The sequence below is a fragment of the Bos indicus genome, chromosome 6, assembly GCF_029378745.1.
Source record: "Bos indicus isolate NIAB-ARS_2022 breed Sahiwal x Tharparkar chromosome 6, NIAB-ARS_B.indTharparkar_mat_pri_1.0, whole genome shotgun sequence".
Taxonomy (NCBI): Eukaryota; Metazoa; Chordata; class Mammalia; order Artiodactyla; family Bovidae; genus Bos; species Bos indicus.
The window spans coordinates 118,174,713-118,190,785 of record NC_091765.1 but is presented as its reverse complement, the minus strand read 5'-3'; the positions used below and the strand labels follow the sequence as shown (position 1 = coordinate 118,190,785).

Below are 16,073 nucleotides of genomic sequence, written 5' to 3'. Positions count from 1 at the left end.
CCCGGCCCAGGCACCGCCCTCCCCCGCCCCCCCAACCCGCGTCGCCGGTAGGACACCCCTCGGACACCCCCGCAAGGAGAAGCCCCCCGCGCCGCGTCTCTCCGCCTTCTTCCCCCGAGTAGCGCCCCGGCCTCTCTGGGCACGCCGCTCCCCACCCCTGGGCGCCCGCCCCTGACGCCCCCAGGCCCCACCCCCTGCACCTCCCACCTCTCGGGCCCCCGCGGGCGCGCTCCGCAGGCCACAGGGCTGGGGTCTCACTCCTCGCCCCCCGCCTGTCAGAGATCAGGAAGCCTGAGGAAGTTGGCTTGGAGTGCGGGAACAGAGGACCCTCGCGCTGAGGGCTACGGGGAACGCCTGAGTGTGGGCGGGGAGGGGCGAGTCCGGGGCGAAGGGAAGAAAGAAGACCCCGGAGCGGGGGTTTGCGTGCGGGGGTGGCGGGCGGGACGGAAGGGAAGAGAGGAGCCCGGGCAGGGGTGAGCCGGCTACTCGCGGGAGGAGGGCGGGAGTTCGGCTGCGGGGTGGAGGGGAGGGCTCGGAGGAGGCGCTCGGGTGCCGGGACCCTAGGGCGCCGCCGGGGAGCGCGGGGCCCAGTGCGGGGGCGGGGGAGTGAGGCCTCGGGGAGCCCTGGAGGAGTCTCGTCCGAGCCCTCAGGGATTCTCAGGGATCATGCGGGACTTCCCCGCAGATGCGGGTGCGAGTGAGTTAATTCATCGGAAGGCGGCTCACGGCCTGAGAGCAACGCGGGAGACTGGGCGGGGGGGGGGGGGGGTGCCGCGGGGGGGAGGGTAAATCGCCTCCTTCCGACCGACGCGGCGCTCTCGGTGGGAGAGGAAGGCGTGGGGCCCAGCACAGCGTGGAGATGGCCTTGCCCGGGCCTCTCGGGCACCCAGCCTGCTGAAACGAGGCCTGGGAACGCGTCTCCTGCAAGCCCTCTGAGGTCCCACCGCGCCGAGCGCCCTCGGTTCTTTCTACACCGGCTCTGCCGCTTCTGCAGCGAGGCCCGGGGACCGATGACTCACCCTACCGGCTAATTACAGCGTTAAATAACTTCGCGCTGGATCCCGGGGAAGCGGGCGGCGCGGCAGCTAGGGAACGCGATGCGGGAGGAGGGGCCGGGGGAGATGCAGGGGTGCTTTGAGAACACACCCCCGTTCCTGCCGCCCGCTCGGCAAGTTCTGGCCCGTGGAGGCTCCCCCAGAGCTCACAGCGTCGGGCCCTTTCCTACACAATGTCCGGCGGTGGCCGGTGGGCAGGGGCACCAGCCCCCAGAGGGCCCTCCCGTCTGGAGGAAGCCTCATCCGCATTCGTCAGGCAGCCTGCGCAAGGGGACCCTCGCCCACGTTTCACGGAAACCATCTGCCCAGTGAATATATGTGAAGGCCTTTCGTGCGTCTCTCTGGACATTTGCGTGGGACGGACGTGAACGGCAGTGGCTGCGCGGAGAAGGAGCAGGTTTCGCTGTATTTTTAGCAGGGAGTGCAGATTTTAGAGCGTCAGCTGAACCTTCTCGTTCAGTCCTCTCCTCATGCAGGACGACTTGCCAGAAAAGTAGGGATAGTGAGCTTTCTTTCACATTTATGGGGTATAGGTTTTAAAGGACAGTGTGTAAATCAGCTTGTATAATAATCGTGGCACCCACGCGTGTGAGCGGAGTTGCCATGAGCTGACTTCCAATGATTATTTCTGTTTCCAGGGAGACGAGGTTTGCAGCCACCTCCGTGGAGGATGGAGCAGCTTCTCCATTCCCTATGCTGTGCTGCGGCAACCAGATTGATGAGGCTTTGCTGGAGGAAGTGAGCTGCCTTGCCTGGTCCTGAGCCCGGCCTGGATGGAGACCTGAGTCGGCCTGCGCACGCTGGGGGCTGCCGTGCAGCAGCCTCTCAAGTCCGAGGACCCAGGCTGGCTCGTGGTTTAGGATTTCTCCAGGATCTGGCCTCCTCTCTCCTCCAGAGCCTGCTTCTGCCAGCCCTTCACTCGACCCCTGACCACTGTTCCTTAAATGAGTGGTGCCTCTTACCAAAGCAAGCCCTTGGCATATGCTGTTCCCGTTTCTGCTTTATGTTCCCCGGGCCACATCCTCACCTAGCTTCTGCTGTCCCCTTTCTTAGACCTTAGCTTCAGCTCCCTTAATTGCCCTCTCTTATGTTGGGTGCCCACTGTCCTTTGAACAGTGAAAAGAGTGCTCCCAAAGACTTTCTAGTTTAGTCCTGGCAACGAACCCTGAGGCAGGTGGCTCTGCTCTCCTCACAGAGGTGTTCCATCCCAAACCCAGACTCTGCCCACCTCCCTGGTCCCCACCTCCCTGCACCCCCTCCTTCCTGCACCCCTCCTCCCTGCACCCCTGCCTCCCTGCCCCTCAGCTCCTGGCCAAAGTTCCCCATCACAGGCAGGATCTCCCAGTGGTCTAAATGTCTGTCTTCCCAACCATATTGGGGGCTCAGTGCAAGCAGGGTCCATGTCCAGCTTGTCCCCACCCCCTCTCCATCAGGACTCCCCATCAGGCCCCGTCCTGGCCATGTGGAGTGGACAAGTGAGCAGATGAATGAATGGGTAAGCTGCTGCCAACCTGGGGTTGCTGTCCTGTGACGTATCTCATGTCAGTCCAGTTTTGCTCACGAGGAGAACAGGGCCAAGTAACGCAGACCAGGCCCGCAGGACGGCGAGGACCCACCTCCCTGCTGCAGTGAGGGAGGGCACTCGGGCCAGGAGCCAGAAGCAGAGCGTGTGGAGCCCTGCAGGCAGTGACCAGCAGGTGTCCTGTCATGAAGGGCCTTGAGCTGTGCAAGTTCGGACTTTGTCCTGAGGGTGAGGAGACCTTAGAAGGGCCCGGTACTGTGGGGTGTTCTAGACGCACTGCTGTGAGAAAACTGGGCTGGGGGCTGGAAGCATGTAGGGGTCGGGGTGCCCCATCACGGTGCTCATAGAACATACTCTCGGGCTCCTGCCCCACAGCCTGGCAGATGGCCGACTGGCCATCTCTTTTGGCTGCTCCTCTGGAACGCGGACAGTGGTCAGCTATCTTGATGAATGTGTCTGTCTCCCCTCTGTGTCTGCAGGAGGAAGGGACAGCAGTCTGCAGGCCCTGCCACACAAAGCTCCCAGGGACCCTGTCACCGCGCCACTCTCAGCTCTACAACCCATGCATAGTTTGGATGTTAATTCCACTGCTTTTTTTTTAATGGCTGTGCTGGATCTTTGTTGCTGCTCATGGGCTTTCTCCAGTTGTGGCAAGTGGGGCCTACTCTCTAGGTGTGGTGTTCGGGGCTCACTGCCATGGTTTTCAGGGTGCAGAGCACGGGCCCTAGCGCTCACAGGCTTCAGCAGTTGCGGCTCAGGCTTGGTAGTTGTGGCTCATGGGCTGTGTTGTCCCGAGGTGTGTAGGATCTTCCCAGACCAGGACTCGAACCCATGTCCCCTGCATTGGCAGGTGGATTCTTTACCGCTGAGCCACCAGGGAGGCCCTCCCCTGCTTTCTGGCAGAGTCCTTTCCCCCAGGCCCCAACAGGCTCACCTGTGAAGCTTGTCCCCCCGACAGCCCCTGGCACAGTGGGGTCCAGGGGGTGACTTGAGGGCCGTGGTGAACTCTGAGGCAGGGAGCTCATGCCAGAAAGAAGCAGCACCCTCATGAGAAATGACTCTACGTGGGGAGGGGTGGGTGGCAAGGAGTGATTTTAAGAATCACAAAGCCTACCACATACCAAGCGAGCTCGCAGGGACCCTCGTGGCATCTCTGTGCGGGACACATAACTGTCGCAGTCTAAGAACAGAGAACCAGAGAGGACAACGGGTTTAAAATGTCACGTGTGTTTTTTTTTTATTATAGCAGTAATCATGCATCAAGTGAAGAATGTTTTTCCTATTAACGTTAAATTTCAATATTTACATATTTATTAGCATGTAAAATCCAATTTCCTACAGTGTTTACTTCAATTAATTTGGCTGATTCTAATTATTTTTTCTAATTTGTTTTTCATTTTACTTTTCAGTATTTCCTCCTTTATCTTTTTAACTGGCTAAGTGCTCAGATTTTTCTTTCATTATTAATTCTAAGCCCCTTTTTTAGGGAATGGTCAGTATAGATCTTCCTGTACAAGTGCGGCCACCTCCGCACAGGTGATGGTTAATCTGAAGACCTCAGTCTCACAAATCAGAGCCTGTGAATTCTGGAGACACAGAATCTATCTTATTATTTTATAAGTTTTTGTCTTATAATAGAGCCACAGAAAAACCCATAAAACATGCATGTAACAGTTTACTGACATAAACCAGCATCTGTGTCCTTGCCACCAAATCAGGAAACAGAACACTGCAGACTCAAGGGTGCAGCTCACCTCAGCCTCCCCCAGAGGTCCTGCTGACCTCATCGAACCGCTTCCTTCTGTTTATTTGTACTTTAATCACCTAAGTATACATCCCTGAACATTTTAGTTTGGCTTTGCCCGTTTTTTTTTTATTATACAAGTGAAATGATAGAGCCTGACTGTTGCACATCTTGTTTCTTTCATCCAACTTGATGCCTCCTGTTGTGTCTCTAGTTTATCTCTGTCAAAGCTGGTACTAAGCCATTGTGTAAATGTGCCAGAGTTTATCCACGTTACTGTTGATGAGCATTTGATTGTTTCTAGTTTGGGAGATTATGAATAAAGCTGTTGTGAACTTTCTTATGCTTGTGCACTGATGCACTTGAGGGTGGATTTTATTTGATCATGAGTAATATAATGTATATGCTCAGCTTTTTGTGCCCATTTTTATTGAGATACAATTTATGTGCAATAACAATCACTGATTTTAAGTGTTTGACTCAGTGACTTTAGACAACTGTACACGTTGGTGTGAGTCTCCACCACAGCACGACACAGGAATAGTCCAAACACCCCCAAAGTTCCCCTTTCTGGCAATGCTCTGCTCCACTCAAGGCCCTACAGAACTGCTCATCTGCTTTCTCGTGCTATAGTTTTGGTATAAAATTTCAGATACTTGCAGTCATAAAATATATTGTCTTTCATGTTTGGTTTCTTTCACTTGACAATGCTTCGTTTTTATTGTTGAGAAGAATTCCACCAAAATTTGTTTATAATTCATAAAATGATGGACTTTGTCCATATGGAGTTATTATGAATTAATATGTTAATGCATGTTAATTAATAACGTGCATGCACAAGTTAGTAACATTAATTAACAAATCAACATGTTAATCAACATGTTAATCACAAGTTAATCAACACGTTAATTAATAACCTTCATGCATAAGTCTTTTGTGAAGGTGTGTTTTAATTTTTCTTGGAGTGGAATTTCTAGGTTTTGTCTTAAGTTTATATTAATTTTATAAGAAACTGACCAGTTGTTTTCCACAGTGGCTGTGCCGTCCTGCATTCCCCTGCGCTGTGTATGAAAGTTTCCCACACGCCATCCCTTCACCAAACCTTGGTGTTACCAGCAGTTTTCTTAGTAATGTTAACCGTATGATTTTGATTGGAATCATATTCAACCTGTAGATTAATTTGAGCATAACTGATATGTTAGCAATATTGAATCTTCTGCTCCAGGAACACAGTTTATCTCTACATTTACTTAGATCTTCATTAATTTCTCTCAATATTTTATAGTTTTCAGTATAAAGGACTTGCACACGTTTTGTTAAATCTACCTTTAAGTATTTTATATACTTAATCCTTCTTTAATTATTACTTTAAATAACCTTTTGTTGTCCAATTGTTTGTTACAAGGATTTGGAGATATATTTGACTTTTAAGTTGCCTTTTAAACCTGCAACCTTGCTAGATTGACTTATACTACCAGCTATTTTAGATTTCTTAACATTTTCTATATAAACAATCATATCACAGGTAAGTAGAAACAATTTTAATGTTTCCTTCCCCACCTGCATGCCTTTTATTTCTATTTCTTACTTTATTATATGGGCTAGACCCTATTTCCTATGCATAGTAGCAAATAGAAGTTACAGGAGTAAAAATCCTTGCCTTATTCCTGATTTTTTTAGCTGCGCCATGGCATGTGGGGTCTTAGTTCTCTGACCAGGGGCAGCTTGGGGTCCTAATCACTAGACAGCCAGGGAAGTTCCTATTGTTCCTGATTTCAGTGGGAAATCATTTTTATCTTTCATCCTTAAGTATGATGTATGCTCTAGCTTCTGAGGAGAAAATTTTCACTGGGTTGAAATCTATTTCTAGCTTTCTGAGAGTTTTTTTTTAATCATGAACAAGTGATGAGTTTTCTCAACTTTTTGTTGTTGCTGCTGTTGTATTTGCTGAGATTATTATATGGTTTTTCCTTTTCAGTCTGTTAGTATGGTAAATTACATTCATTGTATTCCTGAGCTAAATTCCACTTGGCTTTTCTCACGCAAGTAGCATCTGGTACCTATTATCAGGAATACAAATACTTTTGCTCACTATATCTTGGTTTAGGCATCACCAGGGAAAACATGATGGCACCCCACTCCAGTTCTCTTGCCAGGAAAATCCCATGGATGGAGGAGCCTGGTAGGCTGCAGTCCATGGGGTCGCTAAGAGTCGGGCACGACTGAGCGACTTCACTTTCACTTTTCACTTTCATGCATTGGAGGAGGAAATGGCAACCCACTCCAGTGTTCTTGCCTAGAGAACCCCAGTGACTGCGGGGCCTGGTGGGCTGCCGTCTATGGGGTCGCACAGAGTCAGACACGACTGAGGCGATGCAGCAGCAGCAGCAGGGAAAACGTGAAGCAGTCAAGCACCGGGTGGAACAAGCTTTACTCACACAGGGCGTGACAGTGCAAGGTGGCAGCCGCACCAGTGCTGGAGCTCCAGTGTGTTTGGTAGAATTCACTTGTGAAGCCATGTGGGGTTAAGGTTTTCTTTCTGGGATGATTTTAACTGTAAGTTCAATTTTTAAAAGCGGTTGTAGGGCTATTCAGGTTATATAATTTTCTTGAATAAGCATTAGTAATTTGTGTCTTTTGTCTATTACAATAAAATTTTCAGATTTGTTGGCATAAAGTTGTCCACAATATTCCCTTAAAAGTTGTGATTTTTATTGTATGTAAAATATATCTCAATAAAGCTGAAAGAGTAAAAGTTTTAAATTTTTTTAAGTTTTTTTTTTTTATGTCTGTAGGATCTGTAGTGAAATTCCCTCTTTCATTCCTAATATTGATACTCTGCATTTTTTTTCTCTAGGCAGTTACCAGACTGCAGTCGATCTTTTATTACAAATAATTAAATCTCCCCACAAGGTCTTAAACAGTATCCAACACCATTTCATATCTCTTAACACAGAGCAGACCAGGCATTCAGTACTGGAACCAAGTAAGAAGTGTTCAATTTCAAGCTTCTGATCACATCACATGGTGACCAAAGCCTGGGTCATTTTCTCATGCTATCCAACTGTGTATCTCACACTGTTTATCCTCTGAGTGGAGACAAAAGTTTCTAGTTCATGTTCTAAGTGCAGGAAGTTGAGAGAGACAAACTCCAGTGAAAACACATCAATCTCAATTCAACTCAGTTAAAAAAAAAAAAAGGCAAACTTAAATTATTTGTTTTGAGGAGACAAAGGGAAAGGAAGGCATGGGGCTAAGAGTAAAAACTGTGACAAAGACCAGACGCTACACATGGCATGTCGTGGTTCTGGAAACTACCTGTTATATGATATTTTTAAATAAAGTGGCTTTTGTGGATTTTTTTTCTCTTTTGGTATTGTAAACATATGCTGTTTAATAGTACCTGAATTTAAAAGTTTCTTTTTTTGCAAACAAAATAAAATTGAAAGCCTTTAAGGCAAATGAACTCCTAAGGAAAAAAGAAAGTCATTTGTTATAAAACTGTGAGAATACCCAAGCAAGATCCTACTTAAAATTCATCAGCATGAACTCGAGAGCTTTACTGTTCCTCAGAGTTAAACTGAGTTTTGATGTAATAGGAGCCACCACTGCCTCCTATATCTTCAATTTTGCCTTTCTCCACATCTGTCCTGCAGGTGAACACACCAGAACTCATTAGTAACTGAGATCTAAGTTAAGTCAGTTCAGGCAAATGGGCAGGGACTTGATCATGGGACCATTCACGTCATTTTATCTATTAACTCTTGGCAAGGGACAGCAGTGTATTTTGGATGTGCTTGAAAGCCCAGCATCAAGAAGGCTGTCACAAGAGCCTCATTGTCATTGCGGAGTACAGGGACAGGAGACACACCCTAACAGATGAGAAGCCTGGAGCAGAGGGTAAGTGAGGGCGGCAGCACTCTGCACTGTTTTCCTAGGCACGCCTCACTCGTGGGGAGGGGAGGCAGGCAGAAGAAAGGAAACGCTTTGTTTTGGGGTGATGGAAGCAGCTCAGCCTTACTCTCTTAAGTAAGGTGCCCATCTGTCTCTGGGCTCCTACAAAATTTGATCAAAGAAAGCATTCCTATTTCTTTCCAAGGACATAAGGGAAAACCTCCCTGAGACTGGAGAGCAGGCTTGAGTTCTGCACCAAGAAAGTCCCCCACACCATCAGAGTCAGCGTTTTCTCCAGGGAGCAGGTGGTCCCTCTGTCTTGCTTGCAGTGCTGGGTCCACCCTGCCCATCAGTGTCGTGGGTCTTGCTCCATGTTCAGCTTTCCCACCTGCACACTAGTTTTGCTTCCATTCTTCCCATCCCTTCCATTCTGCTCACTTTGGTCCTACTTCAGGTTCATTCAGCACTGGGGAATACTGACCTCAGATTTGTCTGTCAGAGACTCCAGATATGAATGGTTTCCAGAGGGAACAAGTCGACACCTCTGAGATTTCAGCCCCACCTTATTGGCCAGGGCGTGGAGCAGCAACACTGTCTGGCCCCAAGCAGCATTAATCTCATTCCATTCCACAGGAACACTGGGCCACCGACCCAGTCTGAAGTTATTGATTGTACCAAACTGTCCACTATGCCAAATGTGGAAGGTTGCATTAAAGACATTAGTTCTCTTCAGCTTGTCCAGCTGCATCTGGGTATAACACATCTGGTTTTCTACACTCTTCAGCTCATTATCCAGTTCTAGCTGTTGTCTTTTAATTCACTGTATTCCCTTTGATACTGAGCTTCCTTCTGATCCAATCTCTCAGCCTCAGCCTGGACCTTCTTGAGATTTTCCGCCACTATCTTCCGGTTCTTTTCCACATCTTCCAGCTCTTGGATCAGCCTCGCCTCCTCTAATGCCAACTCCTTTAGCTCCAACCCAAGCTGTTCACTGTCATCTTCATTCACTTGCTCTAAGATCTCCAAACAGCGTTTGTAGTTCTGACACTCATTTTCAGTGACGTTGAGCTGAGTGTCCAGCTGGTCTAAGAGTGTCTGTGCGTTCCTCACACAGGGGGTGATCCACATCCGTCTGGCCTGACATAATGTCAAAAAGGTCCCCAGTGACCTTTAGTCTTCAGCTGAGGTTCTCCATGGTACCGCCATCGGATGCCTCCCCAATCAGACTGAAGCTTTTGGCACTCTCTGTGGACATCATCCTAGCCGGGGGGATGAATCTGCAAGAGACACCATCCTGGCGAGTTTCAATAAATGGCTCTTCTCCTGAGTTAGCCTCTTCCTCCTGGGTCTCTCCTGGTTTCAGCTGGGCTGTGGCAGGAGCTCCTGGATGGTGACATGGTCCAGGATCTTGAAGCTCGTGTCCAGTTTCAGAGGCTGACTGCAGCACTGACACATGAGGGTCACCTGCATGGTGCTCCATCCCTCAGGACCCGGAGCCCACCACCCCGATCCAGTCTACCGCGGGGATACCGCGGGCTCAGGTCTTTCTGCAAGCGGGCCTTCCAAGACTGCCATCGCCCAGCCTTCACTGCATTTTTTTTTTTCTTGATCAGTTTGGCTAGAGGTTTGTCAGTTTTTGGTCATTTCCAGAAACTACATTCTAATTTATTTTCTTTATTTTTGGTTTTATATTCATTGATTCTGCTCTTTTATTTTCCCCTCTTTTTTCTGCTTACTTTGGCTTTAGTTTGCTCTTTCTTTTCTAGTTCTGATTTGAGACCTTTCTTATTTTCTTATCAGAGAAAGCAATGGCAACCCACTCCAGTACTCTTGCCTGGAAAATCCCATGGACGGAGGAGGCTGCAGTCCATGGGGTTGCGAAGACTTGGACATGACTGAGCGACTTCACTTTCACTTTTCACTTTCATGCATTGGAGAAGGAAATGGCAACCCACTCCAGTGTTCTTGCCTGGAGACTCCCAGGGACGGGGGAGCCCTTATACAATCTTTTAATGCATTAATTTCCCTTTAAACATTGATAAGTGCCTTACATTGACAATGAGTGAATTGATTCCCCTAATTTGAACTTGAATTCATTAAAAAAATTCATTTTTTCTTTATATGCCCCCATAACTTTTTAAGGTGCTACCTGATGGAAGATACTAGAAGATAGTACTCAAACTGGAAGACAGGAGCTGAGGGAGCAGATGGGTGGTGGGTGGGTAGATAGGTGGATAAATAGGACATGTGGATAAGATAAAATACAAGAGGGATTAGACCAATGGTGATAGTGTGTCATGAACTGGGGAACAAGATTAATCCAACTCTGATCTGTGGTTAAAAAAGAAGTTAACTTCCTGTGCTGTGCTGCGATAATAATCAGATTCAGATGAGTGTGGCTTACAACAGTCAAAGTATCCTTCATTCATACTTCACCCGTCGCAGGTCTGTCTTCTTCATTCTAGGACCCAAACAGCCCCTTTGGGGATGTGATGTGTTCAGCAAAGAGGGATAAAAGGCAGTGGAGCCCCATGGCTGTTTAGAAGGGCCTTTCTTGCTTCCTCCTGAGACAGGCTGGGACCTGGGCCCCTTCGCTTCCGCACGTGCACACCTCTCCTCCAGCAACAAAATACAAACAAACTCATAGGACCAAAAATAACCGCGTACCTGCTCAATTGGGCCAAATTCTGAGCAGTCAGTCAGTCAGTTCAGTCGCCCAGTGGCGTCCGACTCTGCGACCCCATGAATTGCAGCACGCCAGGCCTCCCTGTCCATCACCAACTCCCGGATTTTACCCAAACTCATGTCCATCGAGTCGGTGATGCCATCCAGCCATCTCATCCTCTGTCATACCCTTCTCCTTCTGCCCTCAATCTTTCCCAGCATCAGGGGCTTTCCCAATAAGTCAGTTATTCACATCATGTGGCCAAAGTAGTAGAGCTTCAGCTTCAGCATCAGTCCTTCCAATGAATATTCAGGACTGATTTCCTTTAGGATGGACTGGTTGGATCTCCTTGCTGTCCAAGAGACTCTCAAGAGTCTTCTCCAACACCACAGTTCAAAAGCATCAATTCTTTGGTGCTCAGCCTTTTTTGTGGTCCAACTCTCACATCCATACATGACCACTGGAAAAACCACAGCTTTGACTAGATGGATGTTTGTCAACAAAGTGATATCTCTGCTTTCTAATATGCTGTCTAGGTTGGTCATAGCTTTTCTTCCAAGGAACAGCATCTTTTACTTTCATGGCTGCAGTCACCATCTGCAGTGATTTTGGAGCTCAAAAAAATAAAGTCAGCCACTGTTTCCACTGTTTCCCCATCTATTTGCCATGAAGTGATGGGACCAGATGCCATGATCTTAGTTTTCTGAATTTTGAGTTTTAAGCCAGATTTTTCGCTCTCCTCTTTCACATTCACCAAGAGGCTCTTTAATTCCTCTTCACTTTCTGCCATAAGGGTGGTATCATCTGCATATCTGAGGTTATTGATATTTCTCCCAGCAATCTTGATTCCAGCTTCTACTTCATCCAGCCAGGCATTTCACGTGATGTATTCTACATAGAAAGGAAACAATATACAGCCTTGTCGTACTCTTTTCCCAATTTGGAACAAGTCCATTGTTCCATGTCCGGTTCTAACTGTTGCTCTTGACCTGCATACAGATTTTTCAAGAGGTAGGTAAGGTGGTCTGGTATTCCCATCTCTTTAAGAATTTTCCAGTTTGTTGTGATCCACACAGCCAAAAGCTTTGGCATAGTCAATAAAACAGAAGTAAATGTTTTTCTGAAACTCTCTCACTTTTTGAATGATCCAACGGATGTTGGCAATTTGAACTCTGGTTCCTCTGCCTTTTCTAAATCCAACTTGAACATCTGGAAGTTCTCAGTTCATGTACTGTTGAAGCCTCACTTGGAGAATTTTGATCATTACTTTGCTAACATTTGAGATGAGTGCAATTATGTGGTAGTTTGAGCATTCTCTGGCATTGCCTTTCTTTGGGATTGGAATGAAAACGGACCTTTTCCAGTCCTGTGGCCACTGCTGAGTTTTCCAAATTCGCTGGCATATTGAGTGCAGCACTTTAACAGCATCATCTTTCAGGATTTGAAATAGCTCAACTGGAATTCCATCACCTCCACTAGCTTTGTTCATAGTGATACTTCCTAAGGCCCACTTATCCTCAGAATCCAGAATGTCTGGCTCTAGGTGAGTGATCATACCATCATGGTTATCTGGGTCATTAAAATCTTTTTTGTGCAGTTCTTATGTGTATTCTTGCCACCTCTTCTTCATATCTTCTGCTTCTGTTAGGTCCATACCATTTCTGTCCTTTATTGTGCCCATCTTTGCATAAAATGTTCCCTTGGCATCTCTAATTTTCCTGAAGAGATCTCTAGTCTTTCCCTTTCTATTGTCTTCCTCTATTTCTTTGCATTGATCACTTAGGAAGGCTTTCTTATGTCCCCTTACTATTCTTTGGAGCTCTGCATTCGGATGGGTTTATCTTTCCTTCTCTCCTTTGCCTTTAGCGTTTCTTCTTTTCTCAGCTATTTGTAAGGTGTCCTCAGACAGCCATTTTTCTTTTTTGCACTTCTTTTTCTTGGGAACTTATTTGTCTTCACTGCCCTCTGCTGCAGCAAGGACCCCAATAAAGCCTTGCCTGAATTTCTTGTCTGGCCTCTGTTGATAGGAGAAGGCCAAGCACCCTGGTATCACTCCCACATTCCATTAGCCAAAGCCACAGGTCAGTTGCCTGAGGTCAATTGCAGGGATGGAGCTGATGAAGTTTAATCTTCTTACCAGACCGTCAGCCACTGCTTTATGACCCCCGCTGGCAGTGGTGTTTTATCCCAACTTCGTACTTGTTATCTAACTTGCAGTCACAGTTTCTTCTGGGCAGACAAATCCTTTGAACCAGAATATTTGGTCACAGGACTTTTCAGTATCCTCTTGGCCCTTGTGTCTGTGGTCATCGCCTGAGTTTTCTGTCTCAGTCAGTCTTATATCCCCTCTGAAGTTAGGGCCCATCCTTTTAGATTGTTCTCTGTTCATGCGGACACTGCCCATGGTGGCCCCACTCTGAGAGTCACACTCCGGCCCCAGAACCCACTGGTCTGTTTCTCTGGGGAGCCCTGGTTCATACAATAACAGTTGAACATCCCCTATAGGCTCAGAAAAGCTGTCAAAGGGCTGCGCCAACACCTGTTGAGGAGGGTGGGCTCCAGCTTCCCTTCACATTCTCAGCTCTTTCCTCCTGCGGCCTTGACCCTGCCCTCACACTTGCCTGTCCCAGGACAGCCAGGTCCGGGCAGCCACTGTACATGCCCTAGAGGAGGGAGTCGCGACTGACCGGCATGGCCCGGCTGCCTCCCTCTCACCAGCGGCAGCCGTCAGTGGCTCCAAGCTGATCCTTGCCAGCCTCTGGCCCTAGGATGAGGCTGTGGCTGGTTTAGACCAGCTCCATCCATGAATGTCCTTCTCCCCTGTACCTTTTCTTATAAAGACAACACCTAATCCAGTAGAAAAGGAGTACAGCAAGGCTGTATATTGTCACCCTGCTTATTTAACTTCTATGCAGAGTACATCATGAGAAATGCTGGGCCGGACGAAGCAAAAGCTGGAATCAAGATTGCCAGGAGAAATATCAATAACCTCAGATATGTAGATGACACCACCCTTATGGCAGAAAGTGAAGAGGAATTAAAGAGCCTTTTGATGAACGTGAAAGAGGAGAGAGAAAAAGTTGGCTTAAAGCTCAACATTCAGGAAACTAAGATCATGGCATCTGGTCCCATCACTTTATGGCAAATAGATGAGGAAAGAATGGCAGACTTTATGTTTTTGGGGGGCTCCAAAATTGCTGCAGATGGTGACTGCAGCCATGAAATTAAAAGTTGCTTGCTCCTTGGAAGAAAAGCTATGACCAACCTATACTATGCTAAGTCACTTCAGTCGTGTCTGACTCTGCGACCCCATAGACGGCAGCCCACCAGGCTCCCCCGTCCCTGGGATTCTCCAGGCAAGAACACTGGAGTGGGCTGCCATTTCCTTCTCCAATGCATGAAAGTGAAAAGTGAAAAGTGAAGTCGCTCAGTCCTGTCCGACTCTTAGCGACCCCATGGATTGCAGCCTAATAGGCTCCTCCGTCCATGGGGTTTTCCAAGCAAGAGTACTGGAGTGGGGTGCCATTGCCTTCTCCGATGACCAACCTAGACAGCATATTAAAAAGCAGAGACATCATTTTGCCAACAAAGGTCCATCTAGTCAAGGCTATGGTTTCTCCAGTAGTCAGGTATGGATATGAGAGGTGGACTATAAAGAAAGCTGAGCACCAAAGAATGGATGCTTTTGAACTGTGGTGTTGGAGAAGACTCTTGAGAGACCCTTGGATGGCAAGGAGATCCAACCATCCATCCTAAAGGAAATAAGTCCTGAATATTCATTGGAAGGACTGATGTTGAAGCTGAAACTCCAATACTTTGGCCACCTGATGCAAAGAGCTGACTCATTTGAAAAGATCCTGATGCTGGGAAAGATCAAGGGTGGGAGGAGAAGCAGATGACAGATGATGAGATGGTTAGATGGCATCACTGACTCAATGGACATGAGTTTGAGTGAACTCCAGGAGTTGGTGATGGACAGGGAGGCCTGGCGTGCTGCAGTCCATGGGGTCACAAAGAGTCAGACATGACTGAGCGACTGAACTGAACTGAACTGAATCCAGTAGAGCTCATCTTAACTGGGTTACATCTGCAAAGACTGTAGGGGGCTTCGCTGATGACTCAGACAGTAAAGAATTTTCTGCCAATGCAAGAGACCCAGGTTCAGTCCCTAGGTTGGGAAGATCCCCTGGAGGAGGAAATGGCAACCCACTCCAGTATTCTTGCCTGGAGAATTCTATGGACACAGGAGCCTGGCAGGCCACAGTTCATGGGGTCACAAAGAGTCAGACACAACTGAGCAATTACCACTGTGAAGACTATTTCCAAATAGATTCCCTTTCACAGATTCCAGGCTAAAAAAACAAAAGGCAGAAGTTGATCCACCAGGACCTTCTTTACAGTTTTAAAAAAGATCAAGCCCCGTGGTGCCATGGGGATGCCTGCCCCTACTTCCCTGCCCCCAAAGCTCTCCTATGACCCCCCAACCCACCCCATGGAGGCGGAATGCCACTTGGTTGCAGTCATAGCCACAGGTCCTTTTCTGATTGAGTTAAGCGAAGCTATTAAAATTCTGCAAGCTTGAAGGATTCCATCTCTTCTGCCCTCTGCCCTGGATCCATGTAGGTAACGGCCTGAGTGAGTGTGGGCTGCTCCCAGCTCTGGCCAGGGAGGCAGGCAGTGTTAGCAAGGCCTCCTGCCAGCACCCGAAGTCACGCCTTCTCTGTAGGGCTGGCAGCAAAGGTGACGCTCCCTCTATCTGAGCTCTCTGCTGTTCCAGGACTGGGGTGGAGAACTGACAGTGTTTCGATCAGTTCAGTTCACTCAGTCGTGTCCTACTCTGTGACCCCATGGACCGCAGCACGCCAGGCCTCCCTGTCGCTTCTAGAGTTTACTCAAACTCATGTCCATAGAGTTGGTGATGCCATCCAACCATCTCATCCTCTGTTGTCCCTTCTCTTCCTGCCCTCAATCTTTCCCAGCATCAGGGTCTTTTCAAATGAGCCAGTTCTTCACATCAGGTGGTCAAAGTATTGGAGTTTCAGCTTCAGCATCAGTCCTTCCAATGAATATTCAGGATTGATTTCCTTTAGGATGAACTGGTTTGATCTCCTTGCAGTCCAAGGGACTCTCAAGAGTCTTCTCCAATACCACAGTTCAGAAGCATCAATTCTTCGGTGCTCAGCTGTCTTTATA

The 16,073-nt window shown here is 47.9% G+C and overlaps 1 long non-coding RNA gene and 1 pseudogene across 1 annotated transcript; one reads left to right on the top strand and one right to left on the bottom strand.

The window, feature by feature from the left end:
- Nucleotides 1-773: 773 nt before the first annotated feature.
- On the top strand, nucleotides 774-4,661 carry LOC109560695 (uncharacterized). The gene is made up of 2 exons (XR_002180974.2): nucleotides 774-2,805; nucleotides 3,057-4,661. It is a non-coding gene; the product is annotated as an uncharacterized lncRNA (long non-coding RNA).
- A 4,014-nt stretch (nucleotides 4,662-8,675) lies between these two features.
- On the bottom strand, nucleotides 8,676-13,573 carry LOC109560091 (beclin-1 pseudogene; annotated as a pseudogene).
- Nucleotides 13,574-16,073: the final 2,500 nt, after the last annotated feature.